The 20,283-nt window shown below is 37.6% G+C and overlaps 1 long non-coding RNA gene across 1 annotated transcript in view; it reads left to right on the plus strand.

Moving 5' to 3' along the window:
* The window catches only part of LOC118524505 (uncharacterized), a 354,604-nt gene that overhangs the window by 45,294 nt on the left and 289,027 nt on the right, over positions 1 to 20,283 (plus strand). Inside the window, exon 3 of the long non-coding RNA XR_004911661.2 lies at positions 10,929 to 11,153. This is a non-coding gene — a long non-coding RNA (uncharacterized LOC118524505). The remainder of the gene's footprint in view (positions 1 to 10,928; positions 11,154 to 20,283) is intronic.

Raw genomic sequence — 20,283 nt, forward strand, 5'->3', positions numbered from 1 at the left:
CTCTGGTTGGTTCTACCCACTCAAAAACGATGAACTATGTTTACAATTTAGCAAGTGAACGGAGAATAAAGTTAATATTCTTACATGCATCATGTCTTCAGCTGCTAACTAAAGCCAGGACTAGCACTCTTTCATAACTGAAAATGTGTACCTCAAATAAAAATTAGGGGATCCGGGCAGCAGGAAATGGTATAAGACAGTCAGGAAACTCTAATGTGAATCTTGTTAAGCACAATTAACTGAACATTTTAAAAGAAAAAAGGAGATGGCAAATATTCTTTAAAAGGTCAGTAACATGTTCCCCCATATGTAAGCATTATATCATTTAAGGTGAAATTTGCCTTGAATCCCTTTGTCTAGCAATCGTCTTGACATATATATGGTTTCAAAATTCCATTATGATTTAAATTTAATTACTTAGTAATTATTAGTAATTTGCATTCTATACATTTTCTGATAAAACATAAATTTTAGAGCATGCTTGAACTCTTTTAACCATTCCAATTTTTTTAAGAATTTGTAGAATCTCATCCTGAAGTTTCTAAAGTGTGATCGTTTACAACCTTCTGTGGAATAGCTTTTGGTTAATTATATTACTACAAATGCCTGGGTGGTTAAATAATATAGATAACAATATTTTAATTTTTATCTTGAAAGCTGTACATTTCTTTATTTCCTCAGTCACTAGTGACTGCTATAGCAAGTACTTATCTTAAGCTACAAACTTAGTTTTTCTATAATTGAGCTTAATTTTTTTTTTTTTAGCCCTCATTCTGCCTGGTAATGGACATTTTTCCTAAAGTTGCACCCTATTATAGGAGGCTTACAAGGTGCCAAGGTATTGCAAATTGACTTGAACCAATTTCCTCTCTGTAGATAATGACAGTCTCCCAAGAAATTTAATTCCAGGGTTTGAAAGAAAGTAAGTCTCAGACCAAATTCCACTACACACACACACACACACACACACACACACACACACACAGCATGAGTGATCACATGTGAGCACTACCTATTAAACCTTTATTAGTCAGGGGTACATGCAGTTTGTAAAACTGCTTTGCGAACTTCACAGGGTCCTAGTTCTCTGTTTTCTATTTTTCAGTGTGTTCTTACCACTTATATGAAAGGTGCCCTAAAACAGATATGATAATCTTCCAGTGGCATGATTCCATGACCTTTTCTATCATCAGCAAGTGTCAAGAATTGTGAAGGATCTGAGATTTATCCTACTTGCCATCTCACATGTTAATCTACCATAGTTTTGTGAATACTGACAGAAGACATGAGATTCTTGTAGTAGAGACAAAGGACAGTTATTACCGACAACAATAGCAATAGCCAGAACATTTACACTGATTCTCTGAGCCCCAATTCCCACAGGGCTATATGAAGAGGACCAGATTATACAATCAGGTACATTATAGGAGAGTAAACCTAAGTTTAGAGAAATCTGAATCTCTTATATTGAATAGTAAGCCTTACTACTTTAGGTTCTGGAGAAAGATACTTTTTCTTTCAAAGTTGTAGATACAGGTTTGGCAAGTGTTTTTTATAAAGGGCCAGATAGTAAGTATTTTAGACTTTGTTGGCCAAATAGCTTCTTTGCATTTTGTTTGTTTGCTTGTTTTATGACTCTTACAATTTAAAAACTACTTTAAACTCACGGGACCTGCAAAAATAAGCTGCAGGCTGAATTAGGCCATTGGTAGCTGACTCCTGCTTTAAAAACAAAACAAAACAAAACAAAACAAAACAAAACACAACACAACGCTGCCAGCTGTCCAAAGGAGAAACCCTTCTTTATCATTCTTGGCTATTCTCAATGCAATAAGCCTTGAAAAGGTAGTTCAGAAGAAGGACAGTTAGTGCCTCTGTTCAAAGACATGCAGAGACCTGAAAGACCCATAGAAAATTTTCTCCAAATAATATTCACTCCTCATTTCTACACTGTCTTGGTTTCTGGTGAATTTTCCCATGAGTTCTCCACTTCTTCAATACTCTGATTAATCTAACCTACAGAGGCTGGGACAAAGTTTGTTCAGGTGTTTTGCATGGCATTTCAACCAGGCTGTAGCAAAATTACTCCAAGCATGCATCAATGAGAATATATCTAAAATATTTTATTCAGTTCACATCCTGTAATAGATTTACTGTCACCAAAGAAAGTATATTTCTAATATTCTTCATGCTATTAATAAACCACTAATTTTACTAATGAAAACCCATTTTTGACAGTCTACTATTAGCTCAATATCTAGGGTGATCAGAGAAAACAATAATTGTAGTGTTTATAATAACCACCTCTATAGATAGTGACTTTTTTGATATAATGCTAGCTGACCATTCCTGGGGTGAAGATTCTTAATTAGAATGCTGGCTGCACATATAATATCAAAATGTCCTTGCTTTACTATTGTAATGAAAATTACAGATATCCTGACACTAGGTTCAGAGGTGGCACCTGGCTTTTGTCTTTGTCTTTTGTCTGTGTAGGCATTCGCTGAACTATCTGAGGCTGAGCAATCATCAGTAATTAGTCTCTACAGGTGCATCCATTTACCCAACCACAAAGCCTTGCAGGGTCCACCCTCTCTCAATTATTTTGATGTCCTCTTGGAGTGGCAGGAAACTCTTAACTATACCTGTTCTACATTTGGGTCTAGAAGAAATAATTTTGACTATTGCCTGGGCCATATCAATATACATGGGAACTCTATGACATCATTTCTGGTCCATCTGTCAAGACAATACCCTCAGTCATTGCTATTCTATGCTTCTGTGCTATGAGAGGCATGGAAAGTTCTGGAATTTTGCTGTTTCTTAGACACTACCTGTGAGAAGTATAGGATACTTCAGTTTTCAGCTTAATTGTCTTCTCCCATGGTGGATGGGTTAACAGGGCTCAAGCATTTTTCAGGGGCACATACTAAAGCCTTACTCTGTTGTTAAATCTCTAATCCTCTTTTCTCTTTTTTAACCTCATCTCAGTCTCCAGAGAACTGCTTTCCAGTAGAATTTTCTGTGATGAAGGAAATTTACATTTGTGCTATCCAATATGGTAGCCAATGCAATATGAGGCTATTGAGCATTTGAAAGGTGGCTAGTGTGACTAAGTAACTGGATATGAGTTTTATTAATTTTATTTAATTTAAATTTAAATAACCACAAGTGACTCATGGCTACTATATTGGGTAGTGCAGCTCTAAAATTTTTATATAATTTAATAGGAATTAATTAATAGGAATCAATCAATTAATAGGAAGGGAGGCAAATTTTCTAATACACATTCTCTAGGCTTCAAATTTTTTTAAGCCCTAAGTTATCTTGACATTTTAAAGTTAAGAATTTGCTTTGTTCCAAAACAAAGTACCAGACCCAGATGGGTACACTGGCAAATTCTACCAAACATTTAAGGAAGAAATTATACCAATTCTTACAATCTCCTGCAAAGGATAGGAGCAGATAGCTTGCTCCTAACTCATTCAATGAGGCCAGCATTACCTAATACTAAAATCAGGAAAAGATATTACAAGAACACTACTGACCAGTATCTCTCATAAACATAGATGCAAATAAATTATTAACAAATAGAATTGGAAAAAAAAGTATGAAAAGAATATAACCAAATGGGATTATCCCAAATATGCAAGTCTGGTTCAACATTCAGAAATCAGTTAATGTAATCTATTGTATCTACAGAATGAAAAAGAAAAATCACAAGATCATATCAATAGATACAGAAAAAGATTTGACAAAAATCCAACACCCATTCATGATAAAAACTTCCAGTAAAGTAGGAATAAAGTGGGACTTTCTCAACTTGACAAAGACTGTCCTCAAAAATCCTAAAGCTAACATTATATTTAATGGTGATAAATTCATAGCTGTCCCAGTAGATCAGGTACAAGGCAAAGTGTCTCTTACCACTTATTTCAACATCATACTGGAAGTCTTGCTAATGCAATTAGAGCAAAAAAAAAAAAAAAAAAGCATACAGATTGGAAAGGAAGACCTAAAACTGTCTTTGTTTACAAATGACATGATTGGGTAGAAAAATCCAAAAGAATTGACAATAAAACTCCTGGAACTAATAAGCAATTATAACAAAGTTGCAGATTACAAGGTTAATATGCAAAAGTCAATTGCTTTTCTACATACTAACAATGAACAAGTGGAATTTGAAATTAAAAACACAATACTATCTATATTAGTGGCCCTCCCCAAAATAGATACTTAGGTATAAATCTAACGAAGTATATACAAGATCTATATGAAGAAAACTGTGAAATTCTATTGAATGAATCTAATAAGTGAAGAGATATTCCATTTTATGGATAGAAAAATTCAACATTGTCAAGATGTGAGTTCTTCCCAACTTCATGCATGTATATATTTAATATGATTCACATAAAAATCCCAACAGGCATTTTATGGGTATCAACAAACTGATTCTAAAATTTTTATGGAGGAGGCAAGAGATCTAGAATAGCTTACACAATATTGAAGAAGAACAAAGTTGGAGGACTGATGCCATGCAACTTCATAACTTACTATAAGGAAGCTATAATACTCAAGACAGTGTATTGGTGAAAGAATGGACCTCTCAATGGAACAGAATAGAGAGCTCAGGAATAGAATCCCATAAATATAGTTAACAAAGAAGCAAAGATAATGCAATGGAGTCAATATAGTGTCTTCAACAAATGGTGCTGAAAAATTAGATGTCCACATGCAAGGAAATGAATCTAGACATAGACCTTATACCCTTCACCAAAATTGACTCAAAATGGATCATAGACTTGCATGTAAAACAGAAACCTATGAAACTCCTAGAAGACAACATAGGAGAAAATCTAGATGCCTTGGTTATGATGATATTTTTTAGATATAGCACCAAAGGCATAATCCATGAAAGAAATATTTGGTAAGCTGGACTTCATTAAGATTAGGAACTTCTGCTCTACCACAAAATACAGTATCAAGAGAATTAGAAGATAAGCCACAGAACAGGAGAAAATATTTTCAAAAGACACATCTGAAGAAGGACTTATCCAAAATATACAAATAATTGTTAAAACTCAATAATAAAAAAATCAATAACATGATTAAAAACTGGGCCAAAGACCTTAATGGACACCTCACCAAAGAAGATATGCAGATGTAAAATGAGAATATGAAAAGATGCTCCACATCATATGTCATCAGGGAAATACAAATTAAAACAACAATGAGATACTACTTCATACCTATTAGAGTGTCCAAAATCTGGAACCCTGACAATACTAAATGCTGGTGAGGATATGGAGCAATAAGAATCCTCGTATATTGGTGGTGGGAATGCAAAATGGTACAGCCACTTTGGAAGACAATTTGATGGTTTCTTATAAAACTAAACATAATATAACATAATAAAAAATTGTATATGAAACTAAACATACTCTTACCATATGATTCAGCAATTACATTCCTTGTTATTTACCCAAAGGAGTTGAAAACTTAAGTCCACACAAAAACCTGCACAAGGATATTTATAGCAGCTTTATTCATAATTGCCAAAATTTGGAAGCAACCAAGATGTCCTTCAGTAGGGGTATGAATAAATAAACTCTGGTACATCCAGACAACGGAGTATTATTTAGTGCTAACAAGAAATGAGCTAGGAAGTCATGAAAAGACATGGAGGAAACTTGAATGCATATTAGTAAGTGAAAGAAGCTAACCTGAAAAGCTTACTTGCTGTATGATTCCAACTATATGACAATCTGGAAAAGGCAAAACTATGGAGACAATAAAAAGATCAGTGGTTGCTGGGATTGGCAGGGAGAGATGAATAGGCAGAGCACAGAGAATTTTTAGAGCAATGAAAATACTGTGTACGATATTGTAATGACAGATTTATATCCTACATTTTTTTTCCGTTCCATAAAATATTCAATACCAATATAAGGTAAACTGTAGACTTTGGGTAAATACAATTCATTACTGTAGTTTCATCCTTGGTAAAAAATGTACCATTCTTACGAGTGATGTTGATAGTGGGGGATGCTATGCATGTATGGGGACAGGGAGTATATGGGAAATCTTTACAGCTCTCTCTTGATTTTGTTGTAAACCTAAAACTACTCTAAACAAACAAACAAATAAATAAAATCTTGAAAAAAAATACCCAATAACAACCACCACTAAATTGGCTTTTGTATTCTGCGACATCAATCCTTTCTTTAGACGATGAATGCAAATGTGGGAAGGATATATATGAATGAGTCAGGGGCAATCTTGATCACCAAACTGAACGTCATTCTTTCAGATTGTTATAATAACTGCACTTTTCTCAGGTCTCAGTTTAGGAAAAATCAGTGTGAGGGATTGCGAGATTGACTTCTGAGATGAATCAGAGAAGAAATGACATAGGTGCTTACATTTTAATCTACCTTTTGCTACTCACTTGCAGTGTTACCTTAGGAAAATCACTTAATTTCTCAGAATCATAATTTATCAACTTATAAAATAGGGGCTAATAATATTTTTCTAAGATGCTTGTGGTATTTCAAACTGAGTAAGACCATTCATAGAGGGGCACCTGGGTGGCTCAGTCGGTTAAGCGTCTGCCTTCAGCTTGGGTCATGATCCCAGGGTCCTAGGATCGAGCCCTGTGTGGGGCTCCCTGCTCAGGGGGGAGAGAGGGCCTGCTTCTCCATCTTCCTCTGGCCCTTCTCTTGGCTTGTGTTCTGTATCTCTCTCAAATAAATAAATAAATAAATAAATAAAATCTTTAAAAAAAAGATCATAGAAAGTATTGTGACATGTCAAAAAATACATATAAAGTTTAGATACCATTAGCCATTCTTCCTCTGTTTTTGAAACATTATGTGTTCAATAACTGCCTGGTTTGCATTGGACTATTTAGCTCTAAATTTAGCTTCTAAGAAATATATAATTATATATATTTATATATAATATTTTATTAAATCATTGATAATTTTATTCTCCAAATATTATATATTAGAATTATAACATTATCAATGTACCACTTTATTTATTTATTTATTTTTAACAGTTTTATATTTCTATGGCTGATATCAGCCTAAATCTAACATAGAGATTATATAAGTAAGTATTTATAAGAACCTAGGAGTATATAGATTCACATACATAGACACAGTGCTCAAGCACTTTTCTTTTTCAAAAAATTTAATTTATTTGGCAGTTCTAAGAAATAAAAAAGAAGTCAAATCCATATCTGAATTTGCAAGTGTAGCAGTGAAACTGGTTGTTTTTTTTTTTTTTTTTTTTTAAAGATTTTATTTATTTATTTGAGACAGAGAGAATGAGAGAGAGAGAGCACATGAGAGGGGGGAGGGTCAGAGGGAGAAGCAGGCTCCCTGCCGAGCAGGGAGCCCGATGCGGGACTCGATCCAGGGACTCCAGGATCATGACCTGAGCCGAAGGCAGTCGCTTAACCAACTGAGCCACCCAGGCGCCCGAAACTGGTTGTTTTTAAAGGGCGATTCAGGCTATAAGAAACTTTATTATAACCATAAGCTGATAAGGTTGAGAGCCTTTTTGCTCTGGAGAACAAGGATACTAAATGGAAGATATTAATAAAAAAGGTAGTATGAACTAACTCAACCTAGAGTGACAGATAAAAGGCTGTTTTACCTTTGCTTAATACTATCAGAAGAATACATACCAAACTCATGGGTGTGAATAGGAATAGGAGATGGCTCTAGTGAATGAACTACTGGCCTCATGAAGCACTGTCAGGAGACTCTAAAAGGGGAAATTATAGGGAGCAAGGGCTAGGGTTATTCATTCATTTATGTGCTTAGTTAACCCATATTTATCATCTATATCAACATTTCCCTCCCAATTGTATTCCTCTCCTATGAAATGTTAGTACCATGGATATGGTACTAAACCATTTGGAAGGTGATAAGCCATTATATTGTCTAAGATTTTTTTCACCCCCTTGGAAATGGTATCACCCCCATTTAGAATGCATGTACTATTTGCCATAAACGATGGTGAACAAGGCAAATGAAGTGTCTATTCTCATGGTGTTGACAGTTTAGTAGGGTAGACAGACACACAAATAGACAATTACACATCATGATGAGTTCTCCAATAGGAGTAGAAAAGAACCAGCTAATTTACCCCACTGGCAAAGCCATCTCCCAGCCCCCACACTCAGGACCTGAGCCTTTCTTCAACTGAGTGTCCAGTGGGATGTTATGAGGCTTCAGTCTGAGCCAGTTTGGTTTCAAATAGTTTCAAAGTGAAAATGCCAATATTATTATTAACAATAAAACAATGACATTCAGTTTATGAATTCCCCATGAAGCATAGGGGACACAGTAGACTTATGTTTAATGACAGAGAAATGCTCAGAGGCTGCCTAAAAGGGCCGGCAAGCAGAGAGGGTTGCTTGTACTCCCACCGTACTGTACTCCCAACTGAGATGATCAAAGGCTCTTGATTCTTTAAAACCAGATGTGGAACTTTCAGTAAAAAGGTTGGCCTGAGGCTATTTTAAAAGCAATAATGCCCAGGAGGGCCTCGGCCAGAGCACATGACATCGACAACAGAAAGAACTAAAGGTGAACTGATGGGGTGCCTTAGCCAAGAGGAAGCTGCTGATGGCAGGAAGAACTCTGCCACAGTTGAGGGACTGCATTTAGAAGCTGGTAGAATCAGGAAGACAAAAGTGCTCACGAGAGGCTTTCAACAGCTGCTTTGGCCAGAGGTAATTTGCACCAGAGGACATCAGTGCCAGCCAAATAAAACCTGTCCCACCCTTCCTTTCCCTTCTCCCTTCTTCCTTGCACCGCCCAGTGAGTGGAAAGAAGAAAGAGAAGGCAAAGGTAGGAAATAGAGAAGGTAAACAACCACCCACTTCTTTTCCTCTGCAGGTATCCAGCATGCTATTGCTCCAAATTGGAGGAAGAAAGGACATTCAACCTTAAACAAATTCTAGAAATTGTACCTTTTGTTGGCCCCCTGTTTTGGACATAGTAGTTACTGAAATGACACTTTTTGTACTGGAATTAACTGCAGGAATTTTTATTATCTGAGAGTTAAGTAGTCAACTATGAAACTTCCAAGATTTAGGAGACACAGGAAGACTAGCCACATAGAGTGACGATAATTCTGGATGGTCCTGTGGGAAGAGCAAAAGGTTGCCTTCTGATTCTCTTCAGGAAGCCCATGTGGTCAACTTACCCATTAGGCTCAGGCATTATGCTGAGAGTCAGCAAACCTGCCATGGGCCCTGCTGGGGCAAGAACAAGGTGACTCCCTACTTCAAAATTTGGGGTGAGACCAACCAGGCCTGCTAGGGCATGTTGTAGAGACTCAGCAGGAGCTAAAGGCAGACTGAATCCACAGAGTAAGGCCACTGAGCTGAAGAAAAGTAGATTCCAGGGGAAAGGAGGCAGCCATCATCAGCAGAGGTAGAATGGCAACTCAGATGTGGCTAGGCCAGCCACACTTCAGTAATGCAGACCCAACACTTCGGCCAGAAACATCAAGAACCTGGGTGATGCTGCATGGATCAGCAGACTCTTCCCTCCACCGACAAGGTCACACTAACCTCCTCCCCACATACTCTTCATCCCCCGGACTCCAGCATAGAGAAAGGTGCAGAACTAAGAGAGCCTGAGCAATGCTCCCCCAAACTGATCATGACCTAAAAGAACTGCTTATTTTATCAGATTAATTTATAAACCAGATTGGACATTTATTATGTTTTTTTTCTCTGCCACCTAGACAGTGGGAATGCCTGAGGAAAATCAGAGCAGTTTTAGACAAAATTAACATTTCCCTTGCCCTTAGTATTGCAATTAAGTACATTCTGTGATGCCTCCCCTACACATTTAGCCTGGGCACTTAAATAACATAATTAAAATGTGGGACATACAGTGTAATTCTTATTTAGTTGCTTTCTGCTTTATCCAGGGACCAGTACATTTTTCCACCATAAATGACTAGAAGTAGGGACAGTCCTGGCCCCAGTTCTCATTTTTAATGTGGTCCTTTCCACAAGGATCATGTTTTTCTTTACAAAGCTTTGTATGCAGCAGTATTCAGTGCAGATGGAATGAACAAACAAGGCAACTTTCATTACAATAATGTGTTTAAAACAGGATGGTTGCAGGCCTCTGCAGATGCCCTTGCACTTCCTGAAGTCTAGTTTCCAGTATATTAAGCTGAACATCTTAAGTACAGCTTCTGCTTTTACTCTTTCTAAAACTCTTTCTTATTTCATCTATCTTTGTCTCTGCATATTTGCACTCTTGTGTTTTGCATTTGGCTTCTGAATGGGAGATATTTCTCTCTGTCTGGTCACAAAAATCTTTTATGCATTTACCTAGAGCTCTGCATTAATCTTTCCTAGGATTAGTTTTCATAAGGATCACTAACTTCTGGGCTTTCATCTTGTGCTGCTCTTTGCATTCTCCTGTTGGAAGTCTTCTATAGAAAGCCCCTATAACCACAGGTCTGTAATTTCAGAGGTCTCACCTTCATTTTGATTTTGCTGATGTCAACCACATGACCATTTGTTGTTCCTACCTGTGGGGGCCCTATAATGGTCACAACTTTGTGATCTGTTAGTACGCTCAGACCTCAGTAATTCCCACCATTTCCCTTTGGTCTCAGCGCCCTGGAAAGGAGGTAATCTTTTTGCCATAATTTTAGGCATGAATAACTTTTGGGCAGTGAGTGACTATGAAAACTGTCTCTCTGGGAATTACATTTCTTTTCCTTCTTCTTAGTATTCATGCCTTTGTTTACTCCTCTCCTATACTGAAAAGGGTTGACCTGTGTAACCAATAAGATATTGGAGAAATGAAGATGTATGACTTCCAAGCTAGGTTATAAAGGATATATAGCTTCTACCTTGCTCAGTCTTATATCACTTGCTCTAGGTGAAGCCAGCCACTGCATCATGAAATCCTTCAAGTAACATAATAGAGAGGTTCATGTGGTAAGGATTTGACCCGCCTGCCAATAGCCAGTACCCACATGCCAACCATGTGAGTTCCAACCCTCTTGTAAGAGGACCCTTGAGTCTCCATCAAGCCTTCAGATGGTGCAGCCCCAGTTGACATCTTGACTACAGCGTCATGAGAGACTGAGCCAGAACCACTTAGGTAAGTCCTGCTTAGCTTCCTGACCCACAGAAATTATGTGAGATAATAAATGTGTATTGCTTTAAGTTTCTATGTTTTAGAATAATTTACTAGGCAGCAATAGATAACTCTCACCTTAGAAAGCTCTATATTGAATGTGATGTGAAAAGCATGATAGAATATATTGCTGACTTGAGGAAAAGTAATTTGGGAAGTAATAGCAAGGCCACACTTTTAATAAAATGTAACAAGAGGCAGTGATTTATGATCTTGGAATATACAGGACAATGCGGGGGGGCACCAAGGCCAAACTATGAGTCAAAGGAAGCAGCCACAGATTAAGGCTGCCAAGCAGAGAAGAAAAGATGATTAAATGAAATAAAGGAGTTTCTTTGGTCTTCAAAGAGAAAGGGTAAACTTCCATTACTTTGCCGATGGAAAGCAAAAGGTTTTGAATGAGCTGCAGGGAGACTCATCATCAAAAAATAGTCTTTACCCTTGCAGGTTTTATGAATGACTTTTGATTTTAATTCCCTTACAATGACTCAGACAGCACTCACGAACCACAGTAAATATGATATATACAGACATGTTACTTTTTGTCCAGAAAAATAAGCAACACATACGTCACATCGAAGATATTTATCAGGTGATAAAACATTTGATTACAAATAATGCATACATTTTGGCAGAGATTACAACGTGATAATTTAGCCCGGTCAGAGATAATAAAGCCCCGTTTTAGTCACAGGCAGATTGTAAAACAAGTTCAGTTTTATCAAGTTGACTAAGCAGTGCTGGAGTACATCATACTTGAAAGCAGCTGTTACAACATATTTTTAATCCCCTGGAAATCTCTTCCCACTCAAAGGCCACATGCTATCTAGGAACTATTCTTTCCACTGAGGGTATTCTTGTTTACTCACCAAAGAACCCCAGCAAATGTATTTCATCAACAGGGCTAACAATACGTTGAATCAAAACTAGAACTTTATACCAGCCAGTATAGGAGAATTTTATATTTAAAATCAAAAGATGCAGTAAGTATCTTGATATAACTTTGATATAGTTAAAAGCAATAACTCCTTTAGAGCCATTTAGTATCAACAGTTCTGGTTACATATGAGACCCCTCAGAGTAACAAAAATGGAAGGAACAGACTTTTTTCCCCTTACCAGTGCAAATGCTGAAGTAGGCTTACCTGGTATTTCTGTAGTCAATGGCACAATACCAAGACGGTCTCAATAAATGATATTTCTGCTGGTTTTGGCTAAGAGCTTGAGGGGGTGTGGCCAATGTAATTCAATATTTGTGTTGGGTTTTCTGAGTTCTGTTTAGTGTTTCGCTCCCCTCTGTGTTCTTGCAGCTGTTAGCTGCTGCATGATTGAAGGCAGAGTTTACCTGGTGTGCAGTTTGTATCTAATAAACAGCTTTGTTTGGAGGCCTGTTCATTTCCAATCAGTGTCTCACTATTATTCCAAGAAAACATCCACTTATAGGAAAAGCAATTTGATGAAGGGATACTATATAGTGGGTCCACTTAAGGGGGTCTGAGGAAGTGGGGCCTAGAGTAGTGGTTTAACTTGGGTGTGCATTATCTGTGTGATGTTACCATCATTATCTGTGAGCTTGTTAAAATACACATTCTCAGAACATCCTCAGGCTTGTTCCTGGGATATGTCCTGCTATTTATGTATTTTTTTAAAAAATGAAACTCCATATAATTCTGAAATGTACTAACGTTTGCGAGCCAGGAGCCAATGTAGAGAGAAGGGCAAGCAGGGATCAGAGCCACTGCTCAGTGTCCCATATTTCTCACATTCATTTCCTGAGAAAGGGCTCTCTGCTTTCTGGGCACCAGGTATTGGTGTCATAGGAGGCCTGGATATTTTCACTATTCAGTCTTAGAACCAAGCTTGTCCTCTCTGAGAAGGGAGTGAGAATGAAGCCCCATAGAGTAGTACCTTAAAAAGAATCTGTCGACTTACTTTTAGCATCAACTTTCAGTTGAAAGAGGTTTTGACTTCGCCCATCTTTCAAAGAAGGAATAAACTGTGAATGACGGTCACCAAATTTCATAAAATTTAAAATAGGGCTATCTAACAGTAAGACTTCTGACCTTCTATAGTTAAATCTTTCTGGTAGCATATTTCTTTTAACAGATTCTATAGCAGAACAGGTGGTAATAGACATTCTACAACATGAGAAGGACAGATTTGCTCATCCAGTCCCGCAGATTTCTCATCCTTATAAATAATCATTTTTGTGATTTCAATCAGATGAGCCACCATCTTTCAGATTATGGTTTGAAGACAGTTTAAGATATACTATTTTGCAAAACATCAGAAACCAATTAATTCTTTCCTTCTCTCTGACTGTAACTTCGCATTCTAGTGGTTGATTAATAGTGAAAAGAGAGGATTTCCAATCTCTCGCATCTGGAAACACACAGGATTTGGTTGAAGGAAATGACCAAAACCCACCCACTAGTGCCTGCCCTGGCTTCTGACAGTGTTGGTAGGGTAGCATCAGGATGCTTCTGATGACTTACAAGCCACAGTCAGGAGAGTGCTTGCAGACCTAAGATCTGACATTAATTTAGCCTTCTGCAAAAGCAGTGCTGTAAACAGGTTCTGCTCTAGTGTTTCCTTCCCCACATTCTATGAAAAGTACATCTCCAACCCAGCTGCTTCATTAATATCCTGAATCACAGACAAAATAACAAAGCTCTGCTGGAAATGAGCATTGGTGTTTCTATAGGATTGAGGCTGTGAGTGTGTGCATTTTTGTTTCTGAGCAAATATTGCCACTAGAGATTTACAAGTGGAAGGCCGCATCAAGAAAGGCATCTCTAGATATTTTTGCAAGTGCTTAGGCGTGCAGATTAGGCTTAGTTCTTTGTCTCAGGAGTTCTGCAGAGGTTGCCCGTTGTCTCAAATAAATGAATGAGAAGCATATTTGCATTTTCCAAATTAAAACTCGGTCAATAGCTTTTGCCAGATACCGGCACAACAGGGCTAGTCAGACATCAAATCCAGGGGGACATCAAATGCCAGGTTAGTGATAAGAATAGGAATGAGGTCAAGAGTTAAGTTATTTTCAAGACCTCAGAGGTAACAGGAGAGGAAGCCTAAAGAATAACCAAGTTTGGTAAAAACATTCCACAGAGAATAGCAAAAGTCATTTCAAAAGTCTATAGGAATACAAAGTCCAGACTGTACTGCTGGGTCAGATGCCAGAGGAGGTAGCTGGATATCAAAGTTAAAGAGAGTGGGTGAGGTGGAGAAGATAAGACAAATTTCTCCAAATTACTACTTTTTTTTGCTGCCTCTCCTAGATCGTCTTTGGCCAGCTGTGAATGATGAGACTCTTGTTCTGGATGGCAACTTAAAGGCACCATATAATTCTCTGACACTGCTTTAGCACGTCACCAAGAGACATGGAGATTAAAACAGAGTGTGGATCCAGTTAGCATCTTTTAAATTTTATTTTCTAAACTGGCTATTTATTTTGTATATGGCAGGTAGAAAATTTAAGTGATGCAAAGCTCTGGGGAAGATAAACTCTACACAAAATTCTACTTGGCCTTAGCCATTACTCAAACTAGTTTTATATAAAAATGCCATCATTTGGATAAAAGGCTTTATTATTAATATTTTATCCAAATGTGCAAAGTCAGAGTGATAAGTTGGGAAGATCACTAGAATAGGAGTTAGAAGACTAGGATTCTAATCCTGGCTAAACACAGGTATAAATTTAGGTAAACATTTAACATTTTAGCCATAGTTTCCTCATTTACTACCAGGGGCTAACAAGTTATTCATTGCCTAGTGGACTTTTAGTGAGAAGAAAATGTGCTTATGGACATAAATAACTTTACATTTTTTGAAATCATTAAAATAATTTTAAGTTGTTATGACCTTAAAGAAATTATTGGCTGATCCTTATATTGTACTTTATAAATAAAGAGCCTGGCATCGCCACTTAGATGGATGATTGAGCAGCTATCCCTGCCTTTTAGTAACTTACCTTCTAGTAGGGAAAATAAGCTGGTGTAGTGATATCTCCTGATTGCCTCTCTCCAGCATCCATTTCTCCCTTTCAAACATGGTTCTAAATTTCTCAGCTGAATGGGTTTGAGTGAGATTCATCCTTCCACTGGTGATTATAATTGGCTGTCTATCTCTGGTCTCAGGATTGGTTTAGGGGGAAAGGATTTGGTGACCAAATCAAGACTGGTCTACTCAGAGTGAATGTCAGACATTTTTCTTAGAATGTTGGCACGTAGACTTCTCTGCTAGGCTTGCTGCTGTAAAGGGTGAGAGGTGTGGTGCAGCTACACCCTCAAAAAGGGAGCCAGGACTCGGCTCCCGTAGCCACCTGAATGGAAGCAGATCCTAGACATGGATCCTAGTGACGTAATTTCAGTCCATAAGATACTGTCCCCCATTCTCTCCTATCCCCCTGGAGATTCTGATACAGTAAGTCTGTGATCTGGGATCCCAAGATATTTTTAAAAGCTCCTCAGATGATCCTCACTTGCACTTCGTTGTGAACATCACTGCCCTGGTGGATTATTAAAGGATAGAACCAAGTGCACTAGAGTAGTGTTAACTACAGAGTGGAAGGTTTCTTCTGAACATGGAGTTCTACAAACCACATTCATTCCTAAGTCTTTGTTTACTTAGAATTAATTTGTCCTTTTGATAAAGAATACTTGCACATTATTTACAATCCATTCATTTGCTTATTCCGTTATTTATCTAGTATTGATCGAGTGCCTCTTTAGCGCTAAGTGTGGCCATGGGTAGTGGCATGATGTGGGAGGAGGCATGGGGAAGGGCTGCGTTCCCCGCTGAATTCTGATAGAGCTGGAGAACTTCCCATGTGGTGCTGTCGGACTTCTGTCAGGAACATGTGGGACTAGTTATAAACCGCATTTACATGCAGAAGGTGATTGGTGTAGATATAATCGGTGAACTTCTTTCTACATCTTTATGAGGTAAAAGAGATTTTCTAAGTGGATAGAGGAAGTGGTCCCTTCCAGTTGGATGAGGGGTCTGGGAAGACTTCATGGAAGAAGAAGAATTTCCATTGACCTTGAAAGACAGAATTTGGATAGGAAAGAAAAGTCATAAAAGGCACAGGAATGGAAAAAAGCATGTTTCAGGGACAGTCAAAACATGGCTGGGCTGTTTCAGCTGAAGGTATAAATTTAGGAACAGAAATGTTTACCTTCGCAGCACAGAATGCTTATATACAATTCTACACTTGTTCTTTTATGAAAATGAAGGCTGTAAAAAGATTTTTATATGCTCTTGACACTTCATCTGTTCACTCGGGCATCAGCTTATATCTGAAAGCAGTGTGGTTATAATGTAGCAATGTTGGTTCCTTATTAAGTTTGTTGAGAAAGGGTTCTACCTGTCATGTATAGCCAGCCTGCTTTGACCAGCTCTTAAATCAACATTTAAATAAGGAAACCAGGAAACCCAAGGGACAGAAAGTCCTTGCTGTGATGTGTATCTAAGGGTTTTCTTAAAAGAAGTGAAAAAATAAATAAATAAATAAGTGTTGAAATCGTAGGAGGGTTTAAGGAGTGCAAAGTGCTTGCTTTTTTGCATGCTGTTCTTGGACCCAGGCCATTTTCACAGTACCCAGTGGTGTTTTATGTTTTCCCTAATTTATTGGTGATTTTATTTCATGACACTTAATCCAGGAAATGCCACATAAGAAACACACCGAAGAAACTTTCCTATCATAAATTTTAAATATACAAAAAATGGTCATCTCTGAGCCCTTCAAGTACCTTGAAAAACTTGTTCCAGAGCTGATCACGGAAAATCATTAAACCTTAAGAAGGCATAGGAGAGAACTTTTTTCCTTCATCTGATCTGATGACAACTATTATAATGAGCTTTAATTAAAACACATTATAATGCACTGATCATTAATGTAGTGTGGCTTAGCAAATCCTTAGCTACATCAGGAGCAAATGATAGTTCGATGGGACCAGCTGGGATGTCCCAGGTATCTTTCTCAAATAGAATTTGTTGGTTAGCATTGTGCCTCTGGTATCTTTGATACCTGGTGCTGCTTTGACCTGCTCTGTTCCTGTCCCATTAGGCAGACCCTGCTCAGTACCCCAGCTGAAATTTGTTCTCATCTGGAGGTTCCTTTTGATTCTGACTCCTATTGTAGTGCTCTTGGTTTCTCATCTAATCCAGGCCAAGTGACTGGGTTAGCTGGCTTGGGCCCATGTGGGTCCTGCTGAGCTGGGGAATTTTGGCTATCCCTTCACATGGAATTCTCTTCTTCTGCCTCGTTTTCCAGGTGACATAAACTGCCACCTTCTAATTGAACTTCAACTCTGATTTAACCCTTTCAGATAGAGGAAGATTTAATGCCTCTCATCTGGCAACTATTCTTTTTTTTCCCTTTCATCTAGAATTTATTACCCTTAAAATTCATGAATGACATTACTTTTAAAACAAAACAAAATTTCTTGATATAATCTTCCCAGAGTACATCATCAGAGAGGGCCAAAAGCAAGCAACCTCTTACAATATTAGTATCTTTGTTTCTTTATTATAAATTGGAGTTATAGTTGCCCCACCATTAAAATGTATTCTGCAACAAAGTTAAATGACATTACTATAAAAATTCATCTATATATTCTAAAAGAATTTTTGAATTATTAGAGAATTGTTTCACTGGTTGAGATGTTCAGTATCATTGGTTTTACACTTAGATTGTAGGCATTTCTATTTTTATAAACATGGATGATTCTTAGGTGCAGCCCAGTGCTTCTCTCGAATGTGTTCATGAACCACCTAGGGACCTTGTTAAAACGTAGGCTCTGATTCAGGAGGCTTGAGTTAGAGTCTGGTTAGGGGCTGAGAATCTACATTTTTAATAAGCTTCTAGGCATTGCTAACATTGCTGATACTTTGGGTAGAAAGGCTGTAGACAATGACTTCACATATATTTTTAGAATCCTAAGGAAACAACATCTAACACAGTCTATGCTCAAAATGTACTACTTGAAGGATGGAGTGAAACAGTAAAAACAAATGTTGATGATTTAGGTAGGTTAACAGTTTATTGCATTACAAGACTAAGAACCCTGGAAAATTAATATAGATATAGCTCACTGTCCAAAATGTATTCAGTATTATGACTTTTTAAATATTCTGTGCCATGATTCTAACGTATTTAGCTACAGTTAGCATTTATGTGTGGAAACCATCTACATACCAGAGACTATGCTAGGTAATACAGCAATGACAAATAAGTTGGACAGCCATGTCTGCAAAAAATTTATTTTGTAACATAGTTTATATAAACTATCTTTTTTTTTTGGAAATAATACCTAGAGATAACCTCATTGTCACATCTATTGCTAGGGTTGATCCAGCTATTGTAGCTACTCAGTCATATCCACTTATTTAACCTTGCATGCATTCTATCCTAAAGCTGGCTGCATGTTTAAGATGAAAAGGAGAGGTTCCTAGGTAGAGTAAGACCACTGAATGACATAAATAAGTTATATTTTATTTTAAAAAATTATGACAAAGATGATGATGATGGTAATGAATTTAATACGGATAGTGAAGGCTAACACCTGTCGAGTATGTGGAATATACTAAGTACTTCACAATAATTATTTTCTTTAGTCTTCCCAATGTTCCTATGAGGTAGATACTATAGTTTTCCCATTTTATGTATGAGAATCCAAGACTCAAAAAGATTAATTAACTTGCTCAGTGTCACATGGCTTAGTGAAAAGAGGTAGGTGGTAGAGTCAGGACATGAATCCAAACAGCCTGTCCACTCTGGAGTTCATTGTCTTAACTCCTAACATATGCTGCTGTATGGAGGGACAAACAAATGTGATGGAGAGTCCAAGGGAAAAGAGGCCACATCTGACTGAAGGGATTAACCCTGGAAAGATGGTGGGATTTCGGCAGGTGCAATAAGGTGGGATGACAGTCTAGGGAGATGTAATAGCCTGAACAAATGCTCTGAGATTGAAAAAAACACAAAGATAAACTCAAAATGGATAAAAGATCTCAATATGAGACAGGAATCCATCAAAATCCTAGAGGAGAACATAGGCAGTAATCTCTTCAACATGGGCCACAGCAACTTCTTTCAAGACACATTTTCAAAGGCAAGGGAACCCAAAGCAAAAATGAACTTTTGGGACTTCATCCAGATAAAAAGCTTCTGCACAGTAAAGGAAACAGTCAACAAAACTAAGAGGCAACCCACGGAATGGGAGAAGATATTTGCAAATGACATTACAGATAAAGGGCTGATATCCAAGAAAGATCTATAAAGAACTTCTCAAACTCAACACCCAAAAAACAAATAACCCAGTCAAAAAATGGGCAGAAGACATGAACAGACACTTCTCCAAAGAAGAGATACAAATGGCTAATAGACACATGAAAAAATGTTCAACATCACTAGCCATCAGGGAAATACAAATCAAAACCACAATGAGATACCACCTTACACCAGTTAGAATGGCAAAAATTAACAAAACAGGAAACAACAAATGTTGGCGAGGATGTGGAGAACAGGGAACTCTCTTACACTGTTGGTGGAAATGCAAGCTGGTACAGCCACTCTGGAAAACAGTATGGAGGTTCCTCAAGATGTTAAAAATAGAGCTACCCTATGACACAGCAATTACACTACAAGGTATTTACCCCAAAGATACAGATGTAGTGAAAAAAAGGGGCAAATGCACTCCAATGTTCATAGCAGCAATTTTCACAATAGCCAAACTGTGGAAGGAGCCGAGATGCCCTTCAACAGATGAATGGATAAAGAAAATGTGGTCCATATATACAATGGAATATTACTCAGCCATCAGAAAGGATGAATACATTTGCATCGACATGGATGGAACAGGAGGAGATTATGCTAAGTGAAATAAGTCAAGCAGAGAAAGTCAATTATATGGTTTCACTTATTTGTGGAACATAAGGAATAGCATGGAGGACATTAGGAGAAAGAAGGAAAAAACGAAGGGGGGAAATTGGAGGGGGGGATGAACCATGAGAGACTATGGACTCTGGGAAACAAACTGAGGGTTACAGAAGGGAGGGGGCTAGGGGGATGGGGTAACAGGGTATTAAGG

This window comes from Halichoerus grypus, chromosome 9, assembly GCF_964656455.1.
Source record: "Halichoerus grypus chromosome 9, mHalGry1.hap1.1, whole genome shotgun sequence".
Lineage (NCBI taxonomy): Eukaryota > Metazoa > Chordata > Mammalia > Carnivora > Phocidae > Halichoerus > Halichoerus grypus.